This window comes from Hoplias malabaricus, chromosome 15, assembly GCF_029633855.1.
Source record: "Hoplias malabaricus isolate fHopMal1 chromosome 15, fHopMal1.hap1, whole genome shotgun sequence".
NCBI classification, from domain to species: domain Eukaryota; kingdom Metazoa; phylum Chordata; class Actinopteri; order Characiformes; family Erythrinidae; genus Hoplias; species Hoplias malabaricus.
The window spans coordinates 24,764,139-24,778,942 of record NC_089814.1 but is presented as its reverse complement, the minus strand read 5'-3'; the positions used below and the strand labels follow the sequence as shown (position 1 = coordinate 24,778,942).

The following is a 14,804-nucleotide window of genomic DNA, read 5'->3' as shown; positions in this document are numbered from 1 at the left end:
AAGTCCTATTATGATCCGCGTTAAGCCGTGGCTGCCCCTCCAGGCTGTTTGGGTTCTCCGTAATGTCGAAGTGCCATGTCACTGTCCACCATGACCCGAACGGCAGACTGTCTGTTTGGCCAGCGGCTGGTTTCTGTAGTGTAGTGGTTATCACGTTTGCCTAACACGCGAAAGGTCCCCGGATCGATGCCGGGCGGAAACGCAAGGCTTACTAAAGCCAGGATTAGCGTCTCTTCTCTTTGCTACCTGTTTAATCCTCGTCTTGACTTGTGTGGCTTTTATTTTCCAAATAAAAGCAATGCGGCTGCCCCTCCAGTCTGTTTGGGTTCTCCGGAATGTCGAAGTGCCATGTGACTGTCCACCATGAGCCGAACGGGAGACTGTCTGTTTGCTCAGCGGCTGGTTTCTGTAGTGTAGTGGTTATCACGTTCGCCTCACACGCGAAAGGTCCCCGGATCGATGCCGGGCAGAAACACAAGGCGCGTCTCTTCTCTTTGCTAGCCGTTTAATCCTCGTCTTGACCTCTGTGGCTTTTATTTTCAAGGTCTTAGGATTTGGCCAATTTTAGCTGATATCAAAAGAAAAAAAACAGGACTAAGTGCAGCCTAAAGGAATTCTTTCAAAGTGTCGTCCATGCTTTCGTAGTGGTGGTTCTCCCACAGCCCCACTGGCCCTGCGCAGTCGTCCTCGTTAGTATAGTGGACAGTATCTCCGCCTGTCACGCGGAAGACCGGGGTTCGATTCCCCGACGGGGAGAAAGGAGATTTTCTTGCGCTATGTAGATTTGCAAAACAATTCCCTTCGCAAACCGTGGCAGCTGTTGGAGAAACGTGTTTTAAAGTGAATGCGTTGGCCGGGAATCGAACCCGGGTCAACTGCTTGGAAGGCAGCTATGCTCACCACTATACCACCAACGCCACAGCGGGCGGAAGCTGGACCTAGGCCGTTTGCACGAACGTCATTGCTTGAAGTCCTATTATGATCCGCGTTAAGCCGTGGCTGCCCCTCCAGGCTGTTTGGGTTCTCCGTAATGTCGAAGTGCCATGTCACTGTCCACCATGACCCGAACGGCAGACTGTCTGTTTGGCCAGCGGCTGGTTTCTGTAGTGTAGTGGTTATCACGTTTGCCTAACACGCGAAAGGTCCCCGGATCGATGCCGGGCGGAAACGCAAGGCTTACTACAGCCAGGATTAGCGTCTCTTCTCTTTGCTACCTGTTTAATCCTCGTCTTGACTTGTGTGGCTTTTATTTTCCAAATAAAAGCAATGCGGCTGCCCCTCCAGTCTGTTTGGGTTCTCCGGAATGTCGAAGTGCCATGTGACTGTCCACCATGAGCCGAACGGGAGACTGTCTGTTTGCTCAGCGGCTGGTTTCTGTAGTGTAGTGGTTATCACGTTCGCCTCACACGCGAAAGGTCCCCGGATCGATGCCGGGCAGAAACACAAGGCGCGTCTCTTCTCTTTGCTAGCCGTTTAATCCTCGTCTTGACCTCTGTGGCTTTTATTTTCAAGGTCTTAGGATTTGGCCAATTTTAGCTGATATCAGAAGAAAAAAAACAGGACTAAGTGCAGCCTAAAGGAATTCGTTCAAAGTGTCGTCCATGCTTTCGTAGTGGTGGTTCTCCCACAGCCCCACTGGCCCTGCGCAGTCGTCCTCGTTAGTATAGTGGACAGTATCTCCGCCTGTCACGCGGAAGACCGGGGTTCGATTCCCCGACGGGGAGAAAGGTGATTTTCTTGCGCTATGTAGATTTGCAAAACAATTCGCTTCGCAAACCGTGGCAGCTGTTGGAGAAACGTGTTTTAAAGTGAATGCGTTGGCCGGGAATCGAACCCGGGTCAACTGCTTGGAAGGCAGCTATGCTCACCACTATACCACCAACGCCACAGCGGGTGGAAGCTGGACCTAGGCCGTTTGCACGAACGTCATTGCTTGAAGTCCTATTATGATCCGCGTCAAGCCGTGGCTGCCCCTCCAGGCTGTTTGGGTTCTCCGTAATGTCGAAGTGCCATGTCACTGTCCACCATGACCCGAACGGCAGACTGTCTGTTTGGCCAGCGGCTGGTTTCTGTAGTGTAGTGGTTATCACGTTTGCCTAACACGCGAAAGGTCCCCGGATCGATGCCGGGCGGAAACGCAAGGCTTACTAAAGCCAGGATTAGCGTCTCTTCTCTTTGCTACCTGTTTAATCCTCGTCTTGACTTGTGTGGCTTTTATTTTCCAAATAAAAGCAATGCGGCTGCCCCTCCAGTCTGTTTGGGTTCTCCGGAATGTCGAAGTGCCATGTGACTGTCCACCATGAGCCGAATGGGAGACTGTCTGTTTGCTCAGCGGCTGGTTTCTGTAGTGTAGTGGTTATCACGTTCGCCTCACACGCGAAAGGTCCCCGGATCGATGCCGGGCAGAAACACAAGGCGCGTCTCTTCTCTTTGCTAGCCGTTTAATCCTCGTCTTGACCTCTGTGGCTTTTATTTTCAAGGTCTTAGGATTTGGCCAATTTTAGCTGATATCAAAAGAAAAAAAACAGGACTAAGTGCAGCCTAAAGGAATTCGTTCAAAGTGTCGTCCATGCTTTCGTAGTGGTGGTTCTCCCACAGCCCCACTGGCCCTGCGCAGTCGTCCTCGTTAGTATAGTGGACAGTATCTCCGCCTGTCACGCGGAAGACCGGGGTTCGATTCCCCGACGGGGAGAAAGGTGATTTTCTTGCGCTATGTAGATTTGCAAAACAATTCGCTTCGCAAACCGTGGCAGCTGTTGGAGAAACGTGTTTTAAAGTGAATGCGTTGGCCGGGAATCGAACCCGGGTCAACTGCTTGGAAGGCAGCTATGCTCACCACTATACCACCAACGCCACAGCGGGTGGAAGCTGGACCTAGGCCGTTTGCACGAACGTCATTGCTTGAAGTCCTATTATGATCCGCGTCAAGCCGTGGCTGCCCCTCCAGGCTGTTTGGGTTCTCCGTAATGTCGAAGTGCCATGTCACTGTCCACCATGACCCGAACGGCAGACTGTCTGTTTGGCCAGCGGCTGGTTTCTGTAGTGTAGTGGTTATCACGTTTGCCTAACACGCGAAAGGTCCCCGGATCGATGCCGGGCGGAAACGCAAGGCTTACTAAAGCCAGGATTAGCGTCTCTTCTCTTTGCTACCTGTTTAATCCTCGTCTTGACTTGTGTGGCTTTTATTTTCCAAATAAAAGCAATGCGGCTGCCCCTCCAGTCTGTTTGGGTTCTCCGGAATGTCGAAGTGCCATGTGACTGTCCACCATGAGCCGAACGGGAGACTGTCTGTTTGCTCAGCGGCTGGTTTCTGTAGTGTAGTGGTTATCACGTTCGCCTCACACGCGAAAGGTCCCCGGATCGATGCCGGGCAGAAACACAAGGCGCGTCTCTTCTCTTTGCTAGCCGTTTAATCCTCGTCTTGACCTCTGTGGCTTTTATTTTCAAGGTCTTAGGATTTGGCCAATTTTAGCTGATATCAAAAGAAAAAAAACAGGACTAAGTGCAGCCTAAAGGAATTCGTTCAAAGTGTCGTCCATGCTTTCGTAGTGGTGGTTCTCCCACAGCCCCACTGGCCCTGCGCATTCGTCCTCGTTAGTATAGTGGACAGTATCTCCGCCTGTCACGCGGAAGACCGGGGTTCGATTCCCCGACGGGGAGAAAGGTGATTTTCTTGCGCTATGTAGATTTGCAAAACAATTCCCTTCGCAAAGCGTGGCAGCTGTTGGAGAAACGTGTTTTAAAGTGAATGCGTTGGCCGGGAATCGAACCCGGGTCAACTGCTTGGAAGGCAGCTATGCTCACCACTATACCACCAACGCCACAGCGGGCGGAAGCTGGACCTAGGCCGTTTGCACGAACGTCATTGCTTGAAGTCCTATTATGATCCGCGTTAAGCCGTGGCTGCCCCTCCAGGCTGTTTGGGTTCTCCGTAATGTCGAAGTGCCATGTCACTGTCCACCATGACCCGAACGGCAGACTGTCTGTTTGGCCAGCGGCTGGTTTCTGTAGTGTAGTGGTTATCACGTTTGCCTAACACGCGAAAGGTCCCCGGATCGATGCCGGGCGGAAACGCAAGGCTTACTACAGCCAGGATTAGCGTCTCTTCTCTTTGCTACCTGTTTAATCCTCGTCTTGACTTGTGTGGCTTTTATTTTCCAAATAAAAGCAATGCGGCTGCCCCTCCAGTCTGTTTGGGTTCTCCGGAATGTCGAAGTGCCATGTGACTGTCCACCATGAGCCGAACGGGAGACTGTCTGTTTGCTCAGCGGCTGGTTTCTGTAGTGTAGTGGTTATCACGTTCGCCTCACACGCGAAAGGTCCCCGGATCGATGCCGGGCAGAAACACAAGGCGCGTCTCTTCTCTTTGCTAGCCGTTTAATCCTCGTCTTGACCTCTGTGGCTTTTATTTTCAAGGTCTTAGGATTTGGCCAATTTTAGCTGATATCAAAAGAAAAAAAACAGGACTAAGTGCAGCCTAAAGGAATTCGTTCAAAGTGTCGTCCATGCTTTCGTAGTGGTGGTTCTCCCACAGCCCCACTGGCCCTGCGCAGTCGTCCTCGTTAGTATAGTGGACAGTATCTCCGCCTGTCACGCGGAAGACCGGGGTTCGATTCCCCGACGGGGAGAAAGGTGATTTTCTTGCGCTATGTAGATTTGCAAAACAATTCGCTTCGCAAAGCGTGGCAGCTGTTGGAGAAACGTGTTTTAAAGTGAATGCGTTGGCCGGGAATCGAACCCGGGTCAACTGCTTGGAAGGCAGCTATGCTCACCACTATACCACCAACGCCACAGCGGGCGGAAGCTGGACCTAGGCCGTTTGCACGAACGTCATTGCTTGAAGTCCTATTATGATCCGCGTCAAGCCGTGGCTGCCCCTCCAGGCTGTTTGGGTTCTCCGTAATGTCGAAGTGCCATGTCACTGTCCACCATGACCCGAACGGCAGACTGTCTGTTTGGCCAGCGGCTGGTTTCTGTAGTGTAGTGGTTATCACGTTTGCCTAACACGCGAAAGGTCCCCGGATCGATGCCGGGCGGAAACGCAAGGCTTACTACAGCCAGGATTAGCGTCTCTTCTCTTTGCTACCTGTTTAATCCTCGTCTTGACTTGTGTGGCTTTTATTTTCCAAATAAAAGCAATGCGGCTGCCCCTCCAGTCTGTTTGGGTTCTCCGGAATGTCGAAGTGCCATGTGACTGTCCACCATGAGCCGAACGGGAGACTGTCTGTTTGCTCAGCGGCTGGTTTCTGTAGTGTAGTGGTTATCACGTTCGCCTCACACGCGAAAGGTCCCCGGATCGATGCCGGGCAGAAACACAAGGCGCGTCTCTTCTCTTTGCTAGCCGTTTAATCCTCGTCTTGACCTCTGTGGCTTTTATTTTCAAGGTCTTAGGATTTGGCCAATTTTAGCTGATATCAAAAGAAAAAAAACAGGACTAAGTGCAGCCTAAAGGAATTCGTTCAAAGTGTCGTCCATGCTTTCGTAGTGGTGGTTCTCCCACAGCCCCACTGGCCCTGCGCAGTCGTCCTCGTTAGTATAGTGGACAGTATCTCCGCCTGTCACGCGGAAGACCGGGGTTCGATTCCCCGACGGGGAGAAAGGTGATTATCTTGCGCTATGTAGATTTGCAAAACAATTCGCTTCGCAAAGCGTGGCAGCTGTTGGAGAAACGTGTTTTAAAGTGAATGCGTTGGCCGGGAATCGAACCCGGGTCAACTGCTTGGAAGGCAGCTATGCTCACCACTATACCACCAACGCCACAGCGGGCGGAAGCTGGACCTAGGCCGTTTGCACGAACGTCATTGCTTGAAGTCCTATTATGATCCGCGTCAAGCCGTGGCTGCCCCTCCAGGCTGTTTGGGTTCTCCGTAATGTCGAAGTGCCATGTCACTGTCCACCATGACCCGAACGGCAGACTGTCTGTTTGGCCAGCGGCTGGTTTCTGTAGTGTAGTGGTTATCACGTTTGCCTAACACGCGAAAGGTCCCCGGATCGATGCCGGGCGGAAACGCAAGGCTTACTAAAGCCAGGATTAGCGTCTCTTCTCTTTGCTACCTGTTTAATCCTCGTCTTGACTTGTGTGGCTTTTATTTTCCAAATAAAAGCAATGCGGCTGCCCCTCCAGTCTGTTTGGGTTCTCCGGAATGTCGAAGTGCCATGTGACTGTCCACCATGAGCCGAACGGGAGACTGTCTGTTTGCTCAGCGGCTGGTTTCTGTAGTGTAGTGGTTATCACGTTCGCCTCACACGCGAAAGGTCCCCGGATCGATGCCGGGCAGAAACACAAGGCGCGTCTCTTCTCTTTGCTAGCCGTTTAATCCTCGTCTTGACCTCTGTGGCTTTTATTTTCAAGGTCTTAGGATTTGGCCAATTTTAGCTGATATCAAAAGAAAAAAAACAGGACTAAGTGCAGCCTAAAGGAATTCTTTCAAAGTGTCGTCCATGCTTTCGTAGTGGTGGTTCTCCCACAGCCCCACTGGCCCTGCGCAGTCGTCCTCGTTAGTATAGTGGACAGTATCTCCGCCTGTCACGCGGAAGACCGGGGTTCGATTCCCCGACGGGGAGAAAGGTGATTTTCTTGCGCTATGTAGATTTGCAAAACAATTCGCTTCGCAAAGCGTGGCAGCTGTTGGAGAAACGTGTTTTAAAGTGAATGCGTTGGCCGGGAATCGAACCCGGGTCAACTGCTTGGAAGGCAGCTATGCTCACCACTATACCACCAACGCCACAGCAGGCGGAAGCTGGACCTAGGCCATTTGCACGAACGTCATTGCTTGAAGTCCTATTATGATCCGCGTCAAGCCGTGGCTGCCCCTCCAGGCTGTTTGGGTTCTCCGTAATGTCGAAGTGCCATGTCACTGTCCACCATGACCCGAACGGCAGACTGTCTGTTTGGCCAGCGGCTGGTTTCTGTAGTGTAGTGGTTATCACGTTTGCCTAAGACGCGAAAGGTCCCCGGATCGATGCCGGGCGGAAACGCAAGGCTTACTAAAGCCAGGATTAGCGTCTCTTCTCTTTGCTACCTGTTTAATCCTCGTCTTGACTTGTGTGGCTTTTATTTTCCAAATAAAAGCAATGCGGCTGCCCCTCCAGTCTGTTTGGGTTCTCCGGAATGTCGAAGTGCCATGTGACTGTCCACCATGAGCCGAACGGGAGACTGTCTGTTTGCTCAGCGGCTGGTTTCTGTAGTGTAGTGGTTATCACGTTCGCCTCACACGCGAAAGGTCCCCGGATCGATGCCGGGCAGAAACACAAGGCGCGTCTCTTCTCTTTGCTAGCCGTTTAATCCTCGTCTTGACCTCTGTGGCTTTTATTTTCAAGGTCTTAGGATTTGGCCAATTTTAGCTGATATCAAAAGAAAAAAAACAGGACTAAGTGCAGCCTAAAGGAATTCGTTCAAAGTGTCGTCCATGCTTTCGTAGTGGTGGTTCTCCCACAGCCCCACTGGCCCTGCGCAGTCGTCCTCGTTAGTATAGTGGACAGTATCTCCGCCTGTCACGCGGAAGACCGGGGTTCGATTCCCCGACGGGGAGAAAGGTGATTTTCTTGCGCTATGTAGATTTGCAAAACAATTCGCTTCGCAAAGCGTGGCAGCTGTTGGAGAAACGTGTTTTAAAGTGAATGCGTTGGCCGGGAATCGAACCCGGGTCAACTGCTTGGAAGGCAGCTATGCTCACCACTATACCACCAACGCCACAGCGGGCGGAAGCTGGACCTAGGCCGTTTGCACGAACGTCATTGCTTGAAGTCCTATTATGATCCGCGTCAAGCCGTGGCTGCCCCTCCAGGCTGTTTGGGTTCTCCGTAATGTCGAAGTGCCATGTCACTGTCCACCATGACCCGAACGGCAGACTGTCTGTTTGGCCAGCGGCTGGTTTCTGTAGTGTAGTGGTTATCACGTTTGCCTAACACGCGAAAGGTCCCCGGATCGATGCCGGGCGGAAACGCAAGGCTTACTAAAGCCAGGATTAGCGTCTCTTCTCTTTGCTACCTGTTTAATCCTCGTCTTGACTTGTGTGGCTTTTATTTTCCAAATAAAAGCAATGCGGCTGCCCCTCCAGTCTGTTTGGGTTCTCCGGAATGTCGAAGTGCCATGTGACTGTCCACCATGAGCCGAACGGGAGACTGTCTGTTTGCTCAGCGGCTGGTTTCTGTAGTGTAGTGGTTATCACGTTCGCCTCACACGCGAAAGGTCCCCGGATCGATGCCGGGCAGAAACACAAGGCGCGTCTCTTCTCTTTGCTAGCCGTTTAATCCTCGTCTTGACCTCTGTGGCTTTTATTTTCAAGGTCTTAGGATTTGGCCAATTTTAGCTGATATCAAAAGAAAAAAAACAGGACTAAGTGCAGCCTAAAGGAATTCGTTCAAAGTGTCGTCCATGCTTTCGTAGTGGTGGTTCTCCCACAGCCCCACTGGCCCTGCGCAGTCGTCCTCGTTAGTATAGTGGACAGTATCTCCGCCTGTCACGCGGAAGACCGGGGTTCGATTCCCCGACGGGGAGAAAGGTGATTTTCTTGCGCTATGTAGATTTGCAAAACAATTCGCTTCGCAAAGCGTGGCAGCTGTTGGAGAAACGTGTTTTAAAGTGAATGCGTTGGCCGGGAATCGAACCCGGGTCAACTGCTTGGAAGGCAGCTATGCTCACCACTATACCACCAACGCCACAGCGGGCGGAAGCTGGACCTAGGCCGTTTGCACGAACGTCATTGCTTGAAGTCCTATTATGATCCGCGTCAAGCCGTGGCTGCCCCTCCAGGCTGTTTGGGTTCTCCGTAATGTCGAAGTGCCATGTCACTGTCCACCATGACCCGAACGGCAGACTGTCTGTTTGGCCAGCGGCTGGTTTCTGTAGTGTAGTGGTTATCACGTTTGCCTAAGACGCGAAAGGTCCCCGGATCGATGCCGGGCGGAAACGCAAGGCTTACTACAGCCAGGATTAGCGTCTCTTCTCTTTGCTACCTGTTTAATCCTCGTCTTGACTTGTGTGGCTTTTATTTTCCAAATAAAAGCAATGCGGCTGCCCCTCCAGTCTGTTTGGGTTCTCCGGAATGTCGAAGTGCCATGTGACTGTCCACCATGAGCCGAACGGGAGACTGTCTGTTTGCTCAGCGGCTGGTTTCTGTAGTGTAGTGGTTATCACGTTCGCCTCACACGCGAAAGGTCCCCGGATCGATGCCGGGCAGAAACACAAGGCGCGTCTCTTCTCTTTGCTAGCCGTTTAATCCTCGTCTTGACCTCTGTGGCTTTTATTTTCAAGGTCTTAGGATTTGGCCAATTTTAGCTGATATCAAAAGAAAAAAAACAGGACTAAGTGCAGCCTAAAGGAATTCGTTCAAAGTGTCGTCCATGCTTTCGTAGTGGTGGTTCTTCCACAGCCCCACTGGCCCTGCGCAGTCGTCCTCGTTAGTATAGTGGACAGTATCTCCGCCTGTCACGCGGAAGACCGGGGTTCGATTCCCCGACGGGGAGAAAGGTGATTATCTTGCGCTATGTAGATTTGCAAAACAATTCGCTTCGCAAAGCGTGGCAGCTGTTGGAGAAACGTGTTTTAAAGTGAATGCGTTGGCCGGGAATCGAACCCGGGTCAACTGCTTGGAAGGCAGCTATGCTCACCACTATACCACCAACGCCACAGCGGGCGGAAGCTGGACCTAGGCCGTTTGCACGAACGTCATTGCTTGAAGTCCTATTATGATCCGCGTCAAGCCGTGGCTGCCCCTCCAGGCTGTTTGGGTTCTCCGTAATGTCGAAGTGCCATGTCACTGTCCACCATGACCCGAACGGCAGACTGTCTGTTTGGCCAGCGGCTGGTTTCTGTAGTGTAGTGGTTATCACGTTTGCCTAACACGCGAAAGGTCCCCGGATCGATGCCGGGCGGAAACGCAAGGCTTACTAAAGCCAGGATTAGCGTCTCTTCTCTTTGCTACCTGTTTAATCCTCGTCTTGACTTGTGTGGCTTTTATTTTCCAAATAAAAGCAATGCGGCTGCCCCTCCAGTCTGTTTGGGTTCTCCGGAATGTCGAAGTGCCATGTGACTGTCCACCATGAGCCGAACGGGAGACTGTCTGTTTGCTCAGCGGCTGGTTTCTGTAGTGTAGTGGTTATCACGTTCGCCTCACACGCGAAAGGTCCCCGGATCGATGCCGGGCAGAAACACAAGGCGCGTCTCTTCTCTTTGCTAGCCGTTTAATCCTCGTCTTGACCTCTGTGGCTTTTATTTTCAAGGTCTTAGGATTTGGCCAATTTTAGCTGATATCAAAAGAAAAAAAACAGGACTAAGTGCAGCCTAAAGGAATTCGTTCAAAGTGTCGTCCATGCTTTCGTAGTGGTGGTTCTCCCACAGCCCCACTGGCCCTGCGCAGTCGTCCTCGTTAGTATAGTGGACAGTATCTCCGCCTGTCACGTGGAAGACCGGGGTTCGATTCCCCGACGGGGAGAAAGGTGATTTTCTTGCGCTATGTAGATTTGCAAAACAATTCGCTTCGCAAAGCGTGGCAGCTGTTGGAGAAACGTGTTTTAAAGTGAATGCGTTGGCCGGGAATCGAACCCGGGTCAACTGCTTGGAAGGCAGCTATGCTCACCACTATACCACCAACGCCACAGCGGGCGGAAGCTGGACCTAGGCCGTTTGCACGAACGTCATTGCTTGAAGTCCTATTATGATCCGCGTCAAGCCGTGGCTGCCCCTCCAGGCTGTTTGGGTTCTCCGTAATGTCGAAGTGCCATGTCACTGTCCACCATGACCCGAACGGCAGACTGTCTGTTTGGCCAGCGGCTGGTTTCTGTAGTGTAGTGGTTATCACGTTTGCCTAAGACGCGAAAGGTCCCCGGATCGATGCCGGGCGGAAACGCAAGGCTTACTACAGCCAGGATTAGCGTCTCTTCTCTTTGCTACCTGTTTAATCCTCGTCTTGACTTGTGTGGCTTTTATTTTCCAAATAAAAGCAATGCGGCTGCCCCTCCAGTCTGTTTGGGTTCTCCGGAATGTCGAAGTGCCATGTGACTGTCCACCATGAGCCGAACGGGAGACTGTCTGTTTGCTCAGCGGCTGGTTTCTGTAGTGTAGTGGTTATCACGTTCGCCTCACACGCGAAAGGTCCCCGGATCGATGCCGGGCAGAAACACAAGGCGCGTCTCTTCTCTTTGCTAGCCGTTTAATCCTCGTCTTGACCTCTGTGGCTTTTATTTTCAAGGTCTTAGGATTTGGCCAATTTTAGCTGATATCAAAAGAAAAAAAACAGGACTAAGTGCAGCCTAAAGGAATTCGTTCAAAGTGTCGTCCATGCTTTCGTAGTGGTGGTTCTCCCACAGCCCCACTGGCCCTGCGCAGTCGTCCTCGTTAGTATAGTGGACAGTATCTCCGCCTGTCACGCGGAAGACCGGGGTTCGATTCCCCGACGGGGAGAAAGGTGATTATCTTGCGCTATGTAGATTTGCAAAACAATTCGCTTCGCAAAGCGTGGCAGCTGTTGGAGAAACGTGTTTTAAAGTGAATGCGTTGGCCGGGAATCGAACCCGGGTCAACTGCTTGGAAGGCAGCTATGCTCACCACTATACCACCAACGCCACAGCGGGCGGAAGCTGGACCTAGGCCGTTTGCACGAACGTCATTGCTTGAAGTCCTATTATGATCCGCGTCAAGCCGTGGCTGCCCCTCCAGGCTGTTTGGGTTCTCCGTAATGTCGAAGTGCCATGTCACTGTCCACCATGACCCGAACGGCAGACTGTCTGTTTGGCCAGCGGCTGGTTTCTGTAGTGTAGTGGTTATCACGTTTGCCTAACACGCGAAAGGTCCCCGGATCGATGCCGGGCGGAAACGCAAGGCTTACTACAGCCAGGATTAGCGTCTCTTCTCTTTGCTACCTGTTTAATCCTCGTCTTGACTTGTGTGGCTTTTATTTTCCAAATAAAAGCAATGCGGCTGCCCCTCCAGTCTGTTTGGGTTCTCCGGAATGTCGAAGTGCCATGTGACTGTCCACCATGAGCCGAACGGGAGACTGTCTGTTTGCTCAGCGGCTGGTTTCTGTAGTGTAGTGGTTATCACGTTCGCCTCACACGCGAAAGGTCCCCGGATCGATGCCGGGCAGAAACACAAGGCGCGTCTCTTCTCTTTGCTAGCCGTTTAATCCTCGTCTTGACCTCTGTGGCTTTTATTTTCAAGGTCTTAGGATTTGGCCAATTTTAGCTGATATCAAAAGAAAAAAAACAGGACTAAGTGCAGCCTAAAGGAATTCGTTCAAAGTGTCGTCCATGCTTTCGTAGTGGTGGTTCTCCCACAGCCCCACCGGCCCTGCGCAGTCGTCCTCGTTAGTATAGTGGACAGTATCTCCGCCTGTCACGCGGAAGACCGGGGTTCGATTCCCCGACGGGGAGAAAGGTGATTATCTTGCGCTATGTAGATTTGCAAAACAATTCGCTTCGCAAAGCGTGGCAGCTGTTGGAGAAACGTGTTTTAAAGTGAATGCGTTGGCCGGGAATCGAACCCGGGTCAACTGCTTGGAAGGCAGCTATGCTCACCACTATACCACCAACGCCACAGCGGGCGGAAGCTGGACCTAGGCCGTTTGCACGAACGTCATTGCTTGAAGTCCTATTATGATCCGCGTCAAGCCGTGGCTGCCCCTCCAGGCTGTTTGGGTTCTCCGTAATGTCGAAGTGCCATGTCACTGTCCACCATGACCCGAACGGCAGACTGTCTGTTTGGCCAGCGGCTGGTTTCTGTAGTGTAGTGGTTATCACGTTTGCCTAACACGCGAAAGGTCCCCGGATCGATGCCGGGCGGAAACGCAAGGCTTACTACAGCCAGGATTAGCGTCTCTTCTCTTTGCTACCTGTTTAATCCTCGTCTTGACTTGTGTGGCTTTTATTTTCCAAATAAAAGCAATGCGGCTGCCCCTCCAGTCTGTTTGGGTTCTCCGGAATGTCGAAGTGCCATGTGACTGTCCACCATGAGCCGAACGGGAGACTGTCTGTTTGCTCAGCGGCTGGTTTCTGTAGTGTAGTGGTTATCACGTTCGCCTCACACGCGAAAGGTCCCCGGATCGATGCCGGGCAGAAACACAAGGCGCGTCTCTTCTCTTTGCTAGCCGTTTAATCCTCGTCTTGACCTCTGTGGCTTTTATTTTCAAGGTCTTAGGATTTGGCCAATTTTAGCTGATATCAAAAGAAAAAAAACAGGACTAAGTGCAGCCTAAAGGAATTCGTTCAAAGTGTCGTCCATGCTTTCGTAGTGGTGGTTCTCCCACAGCCCCACTGGCCCTGCGCAGTCGTCCTCGTTAGTATAGTGGACAGTATCTCCGCCTGTCACGCGGAAGACCGGGGTTCGATTCCCCGACGGGGAGAAAGGTGATTATCTTGCGCTATGTAGATTTGCAAAACAATTCGCTTCGCAAAGCGTGGCAGCTGTTGGAGAAACGTGTTTTAAAGTGAATGCGTTGGCCGGGAATCGAACCCGGGTCAACTGCTTGGAAGGCAGCTATGCTCACCACTATACCACCAACGCCACAGCGGGCGGAAGCTGGACCTAGGCCGTTTGCACGAACGTCATTGCTTGAAGTCCTATTATGATCCGCGTCAAGCCGTGGCTGCCCCTCCAGGCTGTTTGGGTTCTCCGTAATGTCGAAGTGCCATGTCACTGTCCACCATGACCCGAACGGCAGACTGTCTGTTTGGCCAGCGGCTGGTTTCTGTAGTGTAGTGGTTATCACGTTTGCCTAACACGCGAAAGGTCCCCGGATCGATGCCGGGCGGAAACGCAAGGCTTACTACAGCCAGGATTAGCGTCTCTTCTCTTTGCTACCTGTTTAATCCTCGTCTTGACTTGTGTGGCTTTTATTTTCCAAATAAAAGCAATGCGGCTGCCCCTCCAGTCTGTTTGGGTTCTCCGGAATGTCGAAGTGCCATGTGACTGTCCACCATGAGCCGAACGGGAGACTGTCTGTTTGCTCAGCGGCTGGTTTCTGTAGTGTAGTGGTTATCACGTTCGCCTCACACGCGAAAGGTCCCCGGATCGATGCCGGGCAGAAACACAAGGCGCGTCTCTTCTCTTTGCTAGCCGTTTAATCCTCGTCTTGACCTCTGTGGCTTTTATTTTCAAGGTCTTAGGATTTGGCCAATTTTAGCTGATATCAAAAGAAAAAAAACAGGACTAAGTGCAGCCTAAAGGAATTCGTTCAAAGTGTCGTCCATGCTTTCATAGTGGTGGTTCTCCCACAGCCCCACTGGCCCTGCGCAGTCGTCCTCGTTAGTATAGTGGACAGTATCTCCGCCTGTCACGCGGAAGACCGGGGTTCGATTCCCCGACGGGGAGAAAGGTGATTTTCTTGCGCTGTGTAGATTTGCAAAACAATTCGCTTCGCAAAGCGTGGCAGCTGTTGGAGAAACGTGTTTTAAAGTGAATGCGTTGGCCGGGAATCGAACCCGGGTCAACTGCTTGGAAGGCAGCTATGCTCACCACTATACCACCAACGCCACAGCGGGCGGAAGCTGGACCTAGGCCGTTTGCACGAACGTCATTGCTTGAAGTCCTATTATGATCCGCGTCAAGCCGTGGCTGCCCCTCCAGGCTGTTTGGGTTCTCCGTAATGTCGAAGTGCCATGTCACTGTCCACCATGACCCGAACGGCAGACTGTCTGTTTGGCCAGCGGCTGGTTTCTGTAGTGTAGTGGTTATCACGTTTGCCTAACACGCGAAAGGTCCCCGGATCGATGCCGGGCGGAAACGAAAGGCTTACTAAAGCCAGGATTAGCGTCTCTTCTCTTTGCTACCTGTTTAATCCTCGTCTTGACTTGTGTGGCTTTTATTC

At 51.9% G+C, this 14,804-nt stretch overlaps 44 non-coding genes across 44 annotated transcripts; 29 read left to right on the top strand and 15 right to left on the bottom strand.

Moving 5' to 3' along the window:
- Window positions 1–402: 402 nt before the first annotated feature.
- Window positions 403–475, top strand: trnav-cac (transfer RNA valine (anticodon CAC)). The gene has a single exon. It is a non-coding gene; the product is annotated as a tRNA-Val (tRNA).
- A 209-nt stretch (window positions 476–684) lies between these two features.
- trnad-guc (transfer RNA aspartic acid (anticodon GUC)) lies at window positions 685–756 on the top strand. Its single transcript has one exon. It is a non-coding gene; the product is annotated as a tRNA-Asp (tRNA).
- An 89-nt stretch (window positions 757–845) lies between these two features.
- On the bottom strand, window positions 846–917 carry trnag-ucc (transfer RNA glycine (anticodon UCC)). Its single transcript has one exon. It is a non-coding gene; the product is annotated as a tRNA-Gly (tRNA).
- Window positions 918–1,370: 453 nt separating this feature from the next.
- trnav-cac (transfer RNA valine (anticodon CAC)) lies at window positions 1,371–1,443 on the top strand. Its single transcript has one exon. It is a non-coding gene; the product is annotated as a tRNA-Val (tRNA).
- A 209-nt stretch (window positions 1,444–1,652) lies between these two features.
- Window positions 1,653–1,724, top strand: trnad-guc (transfer RNA aspartic acid (anticodon GUC)). The gene has a single exon. It is a non-coding gene; the product is annotated as a tRNA-Asp (tRNA).
- An 89-nt stretch (window positions 1,725–1,813) lies between these two features.
- On the bottom strand, window positions 1,814–1,885 carry trnag-ucc (transfer RNA glycine (anticodon UCC)). Its single transcript has one exon. It is a non-coding gene; the product is annotated as a tRNA-Gly (tRNA).
- A 453-nt stretch (window positions 1,886–2,338) lies between these two features.
- Window positions 2,339–2,411, top strand: trnav-cac (transfer RNA valine (anticodon CAC)). Its single transcript has one exon. It is a non-coding gene; the product is annotated as a tRNA-Val (tRNA).
- Window positions 2,412–2,620: 209 nt separating this feature from the next.
- On the top strand, window positions 2,621–2,692 carry trnad-guc (transfer RNA aspartic acid (anticodon GUC)). The gene has a single exon. It is a non-coding gene; the product is annotated as a tRNA-Asp (tRNA).
- An 89-nt stretch (window positions 2,693–2,781) lies between these two features.
- On the bottom strand, window positions 2,782–2,853 carry trnag-ucc (transfer RNA glycine (anticodon UCC)). Its single transcript has one exon. It is a non-coding gene; the product is annotated as a tRNA-Gly (tRNA).
- A 453-nt stretch (window positions 2,854–3,306) lies between these two features.
- On the top strand, window positions 3,307–3,379 carry trnav-cac (transfer RNA valine (anticodon CAC)). Its single transcript has one exon. It is a non-coding gene; the product is annotated as a tRNA-Val (tRNA).
- A 209-nt stretch (window positions 3,380–3,588) lies between these two features.
- Window positions 3,589–3,660, top strand: trnad-guc (transfer RNA aspartic acid (anticodon GUC)). Its single transcript has one exon. It is a non-coding gene; the product is annotated as a tRNA-Asp (tRNA).
- Window positions 3,661–3,749: 89 nt separating this feature from the next.
- Window positions 3,750–3,821, bottom strand: trnag-ucc (transfer RNA glycine (anticodon UCC)). Its single transcript has one exon. It is a non-coding gene; the product is annotated as a tRNA-Gly (tRNA).
- Window positions 3,822–4,274: 453 nt separating this feature from the next.
- Window positions 4,275–4,347, top strand: trnav-cac (transfer RNA valine (anticodon CAC)). The gene has a single exon. It is a non-coding gene; the product is annotated as a tRNA-Val (tRNA).
- Window positions 4,348–4,556: 209 nt separating this feature from the next.
- Window positions 4,557–4,628, top strand: trnad-guc (transfer RNA aspartic acid (anticodon GUC)). Its single transcript has one exon. It is a non-coding gene; the product is annotated as a tRNA-Asp (tRNA).
- Window positions 4,629–4,717: 89 nt separating this feature from the next.
- Window positions 4,718–4,789, bottom strand: trnag-ucc (transfer RNA glycine (anticodon UCC)). Its single transcript has one exon. It is a non-coding gene; the product is annotated as a tRNA-Gly (tRNA).
- A 453-nt stretch (window positions 4,790–5,242) lies between these two features.
- On the top strand, window positions 5,243–5,315 carry trnav-cac (transfer RNA valine (anticodon CAC)). The gene has a single exon. It is a non-coding gene; the product is annotated as a tRNA-Val (tRNA).
- Window positions 5,316–5,524: 209 nt separating this feature from the next.
- On the top strand, window positions 5,525–5,596 carry trnad-guc (transfer RNA aspartic acid (anticodon GUC)). Its single transcript has one exon. It is a non-coding gene; the product is annotated as a tRNA-Asp (tRNA).
- Window positions 5,597–5,685: 89 nt separating this feature from the next.
- Window positions 5,686–5,757, bottom strand: trnag-ucc (transfer RNA glycine (anticodon UCC)). The gene has a single exon. It is a non-coding gene; the product is annotated as a tRNA-Gly (tRNA).
- A 453-nt stretch (window positions 5,758–6,210) lies between these two features.
- Window positions 6,211–6,283, top strand: trnav-cac (transfer RNA valine (anticodon CAC)). The gene has a single exon. It is a non-coding gene; the product is annotated as a tRNA-Val (tRNA).
- A 209-nt stretch (window positions 6,284–6,492) lies between these two features.
- trnad-guc (transfer RNA aspartic acid (anticodon GUC)) lies at window positions 6,493–6,564 on the top strand. Its single transcript has one exon. It is a non-coding gene; the product is annotated as a tRNA-Asp (tRNA).
- An 89-nt stretch (window positions 6,565–6,653) lies between these two features.
- trnag-ucc (transfer RNA glycine (anticodon UCC)) lies at window positions 6,654–6,725 on the bottom strand. The gene has a single exon. It is a non-coding gene; the product is annotated as a tRNA-Gly (tRNA).
- A 453-nt stretch (window positions 6,726–7,178) lies between these two features.
- Window positions 7,179–7,251, top strand: trnav-cac (transfer RNA valine (anticodon CAC)). Its single transcript has one exon. It is a non-coding gene; the product is annotated as a tRNA-Val (tRNA).
- A 209-nt stretch (window positions 7,252–7,460) lies between these two features.
- On the top strand, window positions 7,461–7,532 carry trnad-guc (transfer RNA aspartic acid (anticodon GUC)). The gene has a single exon. It is a non-coding gene; the product is annotated as a tRNA-Asp (tRNA).
- Window positions 7,533–7,621: 89 nt separating this feature from the next.
- trnag-ucc (transfer RNA glycine (anticodon UCC)) lies at window positions 7,622–7,693 on the bottom strand. The gene has a single exon. It is a non-coding gene; the product is annotated as a tRNA-Gly (tRNA).
- Window positions 7,694–8,146: 453 nt separating this feature from the next.
- Window positions 8,147–8,219, top strand: trnav-cac (transfer RNA valine (anticodon CAC)). Its single transcript has one exon. It is a non-coding gene; the product is annotated as a tRNA-Val (tRNA).
- Window positions 8,220–8,428: 209 nt separating this feature from the next.
- On the top strand, window positions 8,429–8,500 carry trnad-guc (transfer RNA aspartic acid (anticodon GUC)). Its single transcript has one exon. It is a non-coding gene; the product is annotated as a tRNA-Asp (tRNA).
- An 89-nt stretch (window positions 8,501–8,589) lies between these two features.
- trnag-ucc (transfer RNA glycine (anticodon UCC)) lies at window positions 8,590–8,661 on the bottom strand. The gene has a single exon. It is a non-coding gene; the product is annotated as a tRNA-Gly (tRNA).
- Window positions 8,662–9,114: 453 nt separating this feature from the next.
- Window positions 9,115–9,187, top strand: trnav-cac (transfer RNA valine (anticodon CAC)). The gene has a single exon. It is a non-coding gene; the product is annotated as a tRNA-Val (tRNA).
- A 209-nt stretch (window positions 9,188–9,396) lies between these two features.
- Window positions 9,397–9,468, top strand: trnad-guc (transfer RNA aspartic acid (anticodon GUC)). The gene has a single exon. It is a non-coding gene; the product is annotated as a tRNA-Asp (tRNA).
- An 89-nt stretch (window positions 9,469–9,557) lies between these two features.
- On the bottom strand, window positions 9,558–9,629 carry trnag-ucc (transfer RNA glycine (anticodon UCC)). The gene has a single exon. It is a non-coding gene; the product is annotated as a tRNA-Gly (tRNA).
- Window positions 9,630–10,082: 453 nt separating this feature from the next.
- trnav-cac (transfer RNA valine (anticodon CAC)) lies at window positions 10,083–10,155 on the top strand. Its single transcript has one exon. It is a non-coding gene; the product is annotated as a tRNA-Val (tRNA).
- Window positions 10,156–10,525: 370 nt separating this feature from the next.
- Window positions 10,526–10,597, bottom strand: trnag-ucc (transfer RNA glycine (anticodon UCC)). The gene has a single exon. It is a non-coding gene; the product is annotated as a tRNA-Gly (tRNA).
- Window positions 10,598–11,050: 453 nt separating this feature from the next.
- trnav-cac (transfer RNA valine (anticodon CAC)) lies at window positions 11,051–11,123 on the top strand. The gene has a single exon. It is a non-coding gene; the product is annotated as a tRNA-Val (tRNA).
- Window positions 11,124–11,332: 209 nt separating this feature from the next.
- trnad-guc (transfer RNA aspartic acid (anticodon GUC)) lies at window positions 11,333–11,404 on the top strand. Its single transcript has one exon. It is a non-coding gene; the product is annotated as a tRNA-Asp (tRNA).
- Window positions 11,405–11,493: 89 nt separating this feature from the next.
- On the bottom strand, window positions 11,494–11,565 carry trnag-ucc (transfer RNA glycine (anticodon UCC)). The gene has a single exon. It is a non-coding gene; the product is annotated as a tRNA-Gly (tRNA).
- A 453-nt stretch (window positions 11,566–12,018) lies between these two features.
- On the top strand, window positions 12,019–12,091 carry trnav-cac (transfer RNA valine (anticodon CAC)). Its single transcript has one exon. It is a non-coding gene; the product is annotated as a tRNA-Val (tRNA).
- A 209-nt stretch (window positions 12,092–12,300) lies between these two features.
- On the top strand, window positions 12,301–12,372 carry trnad-guc (transfer RNA aspartic acid (anticodon GUC)). The gene has a single exon. It is a non-coding gene; the product is annotated as a tRNA-Asp (tRNA).
- An 89-nt stretch (window positions 12,373–12,461) lies between these two features.
- trnag-ucc (transfer RNA glycine (anticodon UCC)) lies at window positions 12,462–12,533 on the bottom strand. Its single transcript has one exon. It is a non-coding gene; the product is annotated as a tRNA-Gly (tRNA).
- Window positions 12,534–12,986: 453 nt separating this feature from the next.
- Window positions 12,987–13,059, top strand: trnav-cac (transfer RNA valine (anticodon CAC)). The gene has a single exon. It is a non-coding gene; the product is annotated as a tRNA-Val (tRNA).
- A 209-nt stretch (window positions 13,060–13,268) lies between these two features.
- trnad-guc (transfer RNA aspartic acid (anticodon GUC)) lies at window positions 13,269–13,340 on the top strand. Its single transcript has one exon. It is a non-coding gene; the product is annotated as a tRNA-Asp (tRNA).
- An 89-nt stretch (window positions 13,341–13,429) lies between these two features.
- trnag-ucc (transfer RNA glycine (anticodon UCC)) lies at window positions 13,430–13,501 on the bottom strand. The gene has a single exon. It is a non-coding gene; the product is annotated as a tRNA-Gly (tRNA).
- Window positions 13,502–13,954: 453 nt separating this feature from the next.
- Window positions 13,955–14,027, top strand: trnav-cac (transfer RNA valine (anticodon CAC)). Its single transcript has one exon. It is a non-coding gene; the product is annotated as a tRNA-Val (tRNA).
- Window positions 14,028–14,236: 209 nt separating this feature from the next.
- On the top strand, window positions 14,237–14,308 carry trnad-guc (transfer RNA aspartic acid (anticodon GUC)). The gene has a single exon. It is a non-coding gene; the product is annotated as a tRNA-Asp (tRNA).
- Window positions 14,309–14,397: 89 nt separating this feature from the next.
- On the bottom strand, window positions 14,398–14,469 carry trnag-ucc (transfer RNA glycine (anticodon UCC)). The gene has a single exon. It is a non-coding gene; the product is annotated as a tRNA-Gly (tRNA).
- Between the last annotated feature and the right edge of the window lie 335 nt (window positions 14,470–14,804).